The 9,479-nt window shown below is 36.4% G+C and overlaps 1 pseudogene; it reads left to right on the forward strand.

Moving 5' to 3' along the window:
* The first annotated feature begins 368 nt into the window (after positions 1-368).
* LOC103254336 lies at positions 369-1,015 on the forward strand (annotated as a pseudogene).
* The last annotated feature ends 8,464 nt before the right edge of the window (positions 1,016-9,479 follow it).

Raw genomic sequence — 9,479 nt, forward strand, 5'->3', positions numbered from 1 at the left:
ATGTACCATTGTTACCTCTACTGTTAAAAAACAATAGTGGTGGTGGCAGCAGTGGGGACCGGGGTGAGTGCTTCAGTCCAAGCAGGGCAGTGAGGTGCACGTGGGTGGGCTGGGCACCCTCCAGGTGCTCAAAAGCAAATCAGCCAGGAGCTCAAGACACTTCAGGACTTGGCAGAGAAGCAAAGAGGATGGAGTTCTTGGAGATGCCCATGACTGAGTGGTTTCAGGATTACCACTGCCTCTGGGTTCAGCTCATCCGTGCTGCCGCCTGATCTTGAACCTGGCGCTCTACCACATTGCTCTCTGGTTCGCCAACCCCACTGCTCAGCACCTCCCTGAGCCACAAGCAGCGAGACCAGATGGAGGCCATGCTCAGGTACAAACATCACTGCTTCAGCAACCACGCCTCCATGTTTGGCAGGAACCTGTGTTCCAAGCTGTTGGCATCTGTCCAGCAGATCTTGCCACTCTGACCTGTGGAGGCTGACCCTGCATAAGCACAGCTGCAAGGGGTTGGTGAGGGTGGGCACCCCAGGCATTCTGCAGGACATGATGCTCAGCTTCCAAGGGCTATAGTTCACGGACAACCACCTCCTGTTCCAGGCCCACCATGGCCTACTGCATAACAGCTACTCGGTGCACCATCCGATACAAGAACGACCACATCAAACTGGTTGTGCTGGCGGAACTAAGGGTAAGCCCGGCGTGAATGTGATCGTGGAGCCCCACGGCCAGATCGCCAAGGTCTAAGTCTGAGAGGTGGGCTGCCTGCAGGACCCAGTGGAACTGACCTTGGCGCCCAGGGCCACACCTTCTTGGTCATAGTCACGCAGCCCATCATGCCACTGCTGTACATCTCCACTGACCTCACACACCCGCAGTACCTGTGGCACACGCTTCACCTCAAGGCCATCCTGGCCCACAATTTATCAAGCTCATCTACAATAAGTAGTGTGGGCCCAGAACCAAGTCCCTTTTCACGAGTAAGGAAAATCCCGGTGTCAGAGTGAGCTAACAGCCCTGCTCTCAGCCACCCTGTGCACAAGACACCGGGGCTGACAGCCTGCCGCTGGGAGCCACGGAGCCTTGGGAAGCACTCACCCTTTGTGCCTTGTTGGATGAAGCCAGTGAAACAGAGCAAGTGTGGATGCTCAGAGCTTGTTGGGGAGGGCCGTGGACTTTTGTAAGCTTTCAACTCAGTAAAATGAAACCGAGTAGCGAATACTTGAAACTGAACTCCTTCCACTTCTCCTTTTCTTCTGTTCCAGGAAACAGACCATTTTTAGAAGATACTCCTTTCTTTTCCTAATTTAATGTGTTCTTCTTGAATAATCTTTAATTTATTTGTAATGGGATTTTGCTGGATGGCTTTTGCATCCACTGCAAATAGCGAGTCTCGGCAGTGATGTCCCATCTCAGCCCATGTAGGCCTTACAGTCCTGAGGCTGGACCTGGGCCCCAAGTGGCTGCACTGCCTGCAGAGGGACGTGGGTCGAGTTGTCACCCTCAGATTTGCACGTCCTCCCTTTGTGATCTTGAGCCTGTGGAGATCTGTGGTTTTGTACTTTGGGACCTTGAGGAGATATTTACCTTTCTAGTGATTGATAATTGTTGGTTTTTAAAATGCCAAAGCTGTTTTTTGGGGGTTTTTTTTCTCTGTTTTTAAATATATATATATATCTTTCAAACTTCCAAAAATATAAAAAAATAAAAATAGTGATGATTAACTTTTTTGTTTGATGATAATATTATTACAACTCAATTGGGAAGTAGTAAGTTATTCTCTTTAATTTTCTCATCTCTTATGTTCCTACTGCTGCATGCTAATAAATGACTTATTTAGACTATTGATTATTGTTACCCATGAGTTGCATTTATTATAGCTACACCACCGTTATCTATTGTGTAGTAAGTTTCTTCACATTGATTTTAATTAGTTACATATTAAAACTAAACCAATAAACATCCTGTATGAAAACTATATCATTTTTATATTTAACATGGTATTTTTTGATTATTTTATTCAAAATGTAATGGATTTTAAAGTTGATATTAGTAGACATATAAAATTTTTTTAAAAGATTAAATGACAAAAAAGTTAAATGTTCCAAGTTGATACCAATGATGATAAAAAGTAAGCTAATAATACTGGTCAATTTTACAACATTATCAGATATACCCTCATGTTTTGTTTGAAGGACTGCCCAAATTTCACTTATTCTTTAGTCCTTATTCTAGTTCATACTTTGCCTTTTTCCTTTGACTCACCATTTTCCCAATTTGTGGTAGCCAAGTTTAGGTCCTATAATTGCAACCAAATAAACTTTCCCACAACTTAATATTTCCACCAATGGATGAATGAATGCAAAACCATGATTGATATATATATCAATGGATTATAATGGAATATTATTTAAGCCTTAAGAAAAAAAGAGAAGAGCTTGCCATTTAGGTGTATCTGGATGACAGTGTGTTAAATAAAAAGACAGAAACAGAAAACAAATTATTTAATTCCACTATATGTGGAATGTAAAAAAAATTCAAATGTATAGAGATAGAGAGTAAAACAGAAGTTACCAGGGTGGAGGATTGGGGGCAGGAAATGAGGAGATATAGAATAAAAATTACAAAAAAGATATCAAGATAGAACAAGTCAAAAGATTGAATGCACAATGTGAGGAACTGTCATTAAGGACAGTGTATTATATTAAGAATTTTTGCTAAATGAGTGGATTACAGCTGCTCTAGGCACAGGGAGGAAAATACTGAAATAATGTAAAATAATGGATATATTAATAGGTTTTACTAGATTAGGCATTTTACTAAATATATATATTTTATAACATCATGTTATATACACTAAATATACATAATAAAATTTATTTTTAAATAGACAGACATGAGTTAATGAAACTTACAATTCTGTTGAAACATAGTCATGAAATACAAAACTGCACTCTGATAAAATGAAAGATCATTGAAAAATGCTAAAGAGTAAAATTACAGAATTCTAATGGCAAATTTTAATTCAGTTCTCAAGCATTCTTTCTCTGTTGACTTCACTGTTTTGCAGCTCTTGCTATATTACACATACTCACTGCCTGACTAGCCACAACATACATATGCATAGTAATAAGCAAACCTTTCCACCGTATTTATTTAACTTTATAATTTGCAACTATAATTTACTGCATTACAGTATGCTGGCTGGTTTACATGTGCTACATCCTATTGAGGACAAGGGTTATATTTAATTTAACTTTGAACCTCATGCCTAGTGGCTGCCAATATTCAGCTTGTTGAAGATTCAAGTCAGAGAACCCAAAGACTTTAATGATACATTTTTTTGAAATATCACTTTTTACTCTAAATATTGTATGTTTGTGTTGTATGCTTTTCTTATATTACCTAGAACATAACATTTCACAAGATATTTCAGCATATGCTCATCTTTTAACTACACAATATATTTACTGGGGTCAGAGATAATTACAGAATGTATACTATAATAAAACAAAAGCCCCAAAGTTAATTAAATACTAAAATTTCAAACTCAATAGGAGGCAGAACCATTATTCAAATCTATGTCTGACTGACTTCCAAGTCAGAAATTTTATTATACTATACTGCCTTATGTCTGAACTAAAAAATGACTAAAAATACTGTTTACCAATTACTTGTAGATTCATTGGTCACTTGGCTTTAATCTCAGGATGACTCCCAGTGCTCTTTGTAATGAAAGGAGCAGGAAAATAACAGGACAATTTTTCTCAGGAGGCCAGATTCTGATCATTTGTGGCTATGTAGCCTTGACCAAATAGTGCTTAAGTTGCCAGATAGAACAAAATCATGAATTTTGCAGCAACCTGGATGGAACTAGAGTCTATAATACTGAGTGATCTCTCACAGAAACAAAGATCTGAGTATCACATGTTCTCACTCATATAGTGGACCTTGAACATCCAATGTAATACTATAAGAAAATGGCTGACAGTGGTGGGAAACTATGGGGGTGGGAGGGGAAGAGATATGGGATTAACGGTAGTAAATATCCATCTGGGGACGGGGAGACACCTCTTATCAACAAGGGTGCCTGAACGGAGCATATTTGTATACCTAACCCTTAACTATACCCCACAATATCATTTTAAAAAATTGATTAAAATTTTAAAAAGTTTAAAGCTAATAAATGTTAAAACTTGCTAAGAAAGCAGATATTTGTTATATAGAGTGCTTGTATTTTATTACATTTACATATATATCTTATATTATATTTTCAGTTTAATCAATATACCTTTTCATTATCAAGAAAAATGAGTTTTGCTTCCATGTATATAAAATTGATATTTTAATGTAAAATTAACTTACAAATGACTTTGATTTTAACTGTTGTGTTAATTTTCTTTTTTCATTATCTTTTAAAAATATATTTTATTTTAAATATGTGGGGTACAATTCAAGGTTAGGTATGCAAATGCTCATTATGTAGGAACATTTGTTGATGAGGTGTGCCCCCTTTCTCCTGGCAGTTTCCCAATACTACCAATCCTGCTTCCGCCCTCCCCTGGCAGTTTCCCACTATTACCAATCCCTTTCTTATAGTATTACAATAGTTGTTCAAGGTCTGCTAATGATTAAGAACATGTAACACTTGGTTCTTTGTTTCTGTGATAGATCACTCAGTATTATAGCTTTTAAGTCAATTCAAGTTGCTGCAAATTTCATACTTTTGTTCTTCTTTATGACTGCACAATATTTCGTTATGTGTATATACCATATTTTTTTTAAATTCAGTATTCTTTCAATGGGCAGCTTTAGATCCATGTTTTGCTATTGTAAGTATGCTGCAATGTGCAAGTATCTTTTTAATAGAGTGATTTGAGTTCCTTGGATTATATTCCCAGCAGGGGTATTGTGGAGTCGTATGGGAGGTCGATTTTCAGATCTTTTAGGAATTGCCAAACTGTTTTCCACAGAGGTTGTACTAGGTTACACTCCCACCAACAGTGTAGAAGTGTTCCCTTTTCCCCACATCCTCTCCAGCATCTGTTGTCTTTTGAGTTATTGATGATGGCCATCCTGGCTAGAAGTAGGTGGTATCTCAGTGTGGTTTTATTTTGCATTTCTTTGATGACTAGTGAGGCTGAGCATTTTTTCATGTACCTCTTGATTGCTCATATGTCTTTTTTTGAGAAATGTCAATTCATATCATTTGCCGACTTTTAATGGGACTGTTTCTTTTTTTCTATTCTGCACGTTTGATTTCCTTGTAGATTCTAGATTTTCTTATAGACTATTTAAGATACTAAAATGTCTTTGCACATCAATAATTGACCATTTTATATTTCTTTCAAAAAGTAGCTTTATTAAAGTATAATTTATATTCAAAAACTGCATATGTTTAATGTATACAATTTGGTGAGTTTGGATACATACTTAAAAATTTTATTTGAATTAATTGATTAATTATTTTATTTTAGATTCAAGGAATACACATGCATATTCATTGCATGAAAATACTGTGTAGTGGGTGGGGAGTTTATCTCAGGTGGCCCAATCCTCAGATAGTGAACATTGTGCCCTGTAAGTAATTTCTGAAGCCTAGTCCCCATCGGCCTCCCAGTGTCTATTATTTTCATGTTTGTGACTGTTTAGTCCCATATATGAGTGTGAACATGTGATGTTTTGGTTTTCTCTTTCTGAGTCAATTTACTTAGGATGATGATCTCCAGTTCTATCCATGTTGCTGCAAAGGACGTTATTTTATTCCTTTTGTGCTGTGTAGTATTTCATGGTCTATATATACCACATTTCATTATTCACTAATTGATTGATGGACATGTAAGTTGATCTACATCTTTGCAATTGTAAGTTGTGCTGCAATGAACGTGGGGTGCAGATGTCTTTTTTATATAATGGCCTTTCTTTCTCTCTCTCTCTCTCTCTCTCTCTCTCTCTCTCTCTTTCTTTCTTTCTTTGTTGGTATCTCACTCTGTTGCCCAGGCTGAAGTGCAGTGTCATGCTCTTGGTTATCCCAGCCTCAACCTGCTTGGTTCCAGCAATCCTTCCTACTCAGCCTTCCAAGTAGCAGGAAGTACAGGTGCGTACTACCATGCCCAGCTAATTTTTTAAATTAATTTATTATAGAGACAAGTCTCACCAAGTAGTAGCCTGGTCTGGTCTCAAACCTGAAGACTCAGGCAATCCAATTGTCTCATCCTCCTGAAGTACTGAGATTACAAGTTGAGCCACCGATTCTGGTCAATGATCTCTTTTTCTTAGTGTGGATACCTAGTAGTGTGATTGATGAATGAAATAGTAGATCTACTTTTAGTTCCTTGAGTAATTTCCATACTGCTTTCCATAGAGGTTGTGCTAATTTACACTCACACAACATTGTATAAGTCTTCTCTTTTCTCCACATCAACACCAGCATCTATTTTTTATTTATTTTTTAATAATAGCCATTCTAACTGGTGCAAGGTGATATCTCATTGTGGTTGTAATTTGCATTTCCCTGATGATGAATGATGTTGAACAATTTTTCATATGTTTCTTGGTCATTTGTGTATCTTCTTTTAAGAGATGTCTCTCCATGCCATTTTCCCACTTTTTAATGGAACTGTTTGATTTTTTTTTTGCTGATTTGTTTGAGTTCTTTGTACATTATGAATATTAATCGTTTGTCAAGTAGTTTGAGAATATCTTTTCCCATTTTCAGGTGGCTTATTTGCTCTGCTGATTATTTCTTTTGTTGTGCAGAAGTTTTTAGTTTAATTAAGTCCAATTTATTTATTTTTACTTTAGTTGCATTTGCTTTCGGGGTTTTAGCCATGAATTATCTTCCTATGCCGATATCCATGAGATTTTCCTAGGTTTTCTTCTAGCATTTTTATGGTTTCTGGTCTGTCATTTAAGTTTTAACCCATCTTGAGTTACTTTTTGTATACTGAGAGAGATAGGAATCTAGTTCCACTGTTCTACGTGTAGTCATTCAATTTTCCCAGCACCATTGTGGAATAGGGTGTCCGTTACCCCGTATATATTTTTCTTTTTTGTTAAAGTTCAGTTGGTTGAAGGTATGTGACTTTATTTTGGAGTTCTCTATTCTGTTTCATTGATCTATGTGCCTATTTTTATACCAATGCCAAGCTGTTTTGGTTACTATAGCCTTATAGTGAAAACTTTGTTCTTTTTGCTTAGGATTGTTTTGGCAATTCAGGCATTTTTTTGGTTCCATGTGATTTTTAGGATACTTTTCTTCTAATTTTGTGAAGAATGATATTGGTAATTTGACAAGAATTGCACTCAATCTGTAGATTGCTTTGGACAAATGGTTATTTTAGCAATATTGATTCTTACAATTCATGAGTATGGGATGTTCTTCCATTTGTTTGTGTCATCTTTGATTTCTTTTATCTATGTTTTATAGTTCTTGTGTAGGACTTTCACCTCCTTGGTGAAATGTACTTCTAGATATTATATTTTTATCTTTTTATAGCTATTGTAAATGGGATTGAGTTCTTGATTTTGTTATCAGCTTGATTATATTGATATATAGAAATGCTACTGATTTTTGTATCCTGAAATTGATTTTGTATCCTGAAATTTTGCTGAAGCAATTTATCAAATCTAGGAGACTTTTGGAGGGATCTATATGGTTTTCTATGTATAAGACCATATCATCAGTGAGCAGAGATAAGTTGATTTACTATTTTCTGATTTGGATGTCTTTTATTTATTTCTCTTGCCAAATTACTCTATCTATGACTTCCAGCACTATGTTGAATAGGAGTAGTGAAGGTGGGCATCCTTGTCTTGTTCCAGTTCTTGGAATATTTTCACTGTTTACCTATTCCATATGATGATGCACTTACAAAGTTTGTAAGATACGGCTTTTATTATTTTGAGTTATGTTCTGGTGAAGGACTTTTTGACTCCATGATCAAGATCATCTTTCCGTGCTTTCAGTCTGAGTTCAGAAAAATAAAGTTATTTTTGGAAAGGAGGTAATTCCTTTTCTTCATAGGTGTTATCAACATAAGTGAAAAACGGTCCTTAAATGATTCCTATTTCCTAATGGAAATGTGTCCATCTCTATAAACAAGGTAGTAATCTACTGTCATTGAAAAATAGCACATTTATCTTGGATTCAGATAAAAATAAGTCTTTTCACTTATAGGCTAGCAGGGCAATTAACACCTGCATTATACCAATAGTATTTACCACTTTGATTGTGTCTCATATACCTCTTTTCACTTTTTATTTCCTTGGCATTTTTCACTAGGGTTTTGGTTCTCATATAACTCTAATGCCTTCCTTGGGCTGAACTGAGCAACATGTTTAGTGCACTGAGCACCCTGCCAACTTTCCAGGGAAAGGAGCTGTGAACCTACCTCCTAAATGATACTGACAGCTAAACTAATTTTTTGTATCTTATAAAATCAAAGTTGTAGTTTATTTTAGATGCACCTACAAAGTTTAATTGTGGTGGTAAAATCATACTGAAAATTCAATTTAAAATGTGTGTTCAGGAAAACTTGAAAGAATTTCTCCATACAGCATATAATGAAAGTGCTATGGTTTGGGGTAACAAACGCATCCAAGGACCATGTGCATAAACTTAATAGAATTAATTATCAGTAATGAGTAATAAAAACTATATTGTTTGTGCCTGAAGACTTGATATGCATTGAATAGGGAAAACTTTCGTTAGTTTTGTGTTAGAATGTTTGCTAAAAGTTATATTAAGTTACATTTCCTTAAAGTTTATGTGCAGCTTTTAAATGAAGAATCTGTGTGACTTACTCTCCCATGAGCTGCTTTTCCTCTCCTTTGAAAGATACACAGTTTTTGTTTGTTTGTTTGTTTTTTGCTGGTGGGAATGCAAACTAGTGCAACTTCTTTGGAAGACAGTGTGGCAATTTCTGAAAGAACTAGACATTGGCCTTCCATATAACCCAGCAATCCCCTTCCCCATTGGGAATATACCCAGAGGAACTCAGATCATTCTACAAAAAAGATACCTGCACACACATGATTGTTGCAGCTCTATACACAATAGCAAAAACATGGATCTAACCATTATGCTCCTCAAATCTGGAATGGATAAAAAATGTGGTACATATACACAAAGGAATATCATGCAGTCATAAACAAGGACAAACATATGAACTTCACAGCAACTTGGATGGATTTAGAGTCTATCATACTCAGTGATCTATCACAGAAACAAAGAACAGAGTACCATATGTTCTCACTCATAAGCAGACCTTGAGCAATTATCATACTATAGGAGAGTGATTGGCAGTAGTGGGAAACTGCCAGGGGAGAGGGTGGGAGTTGGCAGTTGAGGGAAACTGCCAGGGGAGGGAGGGGCACACCTCATCAACAAGGGTAACTGGATAATGAATATTTGGATACCTAACCCTGAACTGTACCCCATATCTTTAAAATAAAAATAATTAAATAAAAAAGAA

The sequence above is a fragment of the Carlito syrichta genome, unplaced genomic scaffold, assembly GCF_000164805.1.
Source record: "Carlito syrichta isolate Samal-C Ts95f unplaced genomic scaffold, Tarsius_syrichta-2.0.1 Scaffold275581, whole genome shotgun sequence".
NCBI lineage: Eukaryota > Metazoa > Chordata > Mammalia > Primates > Tarsiidae > Carlito > Carlito syrichta.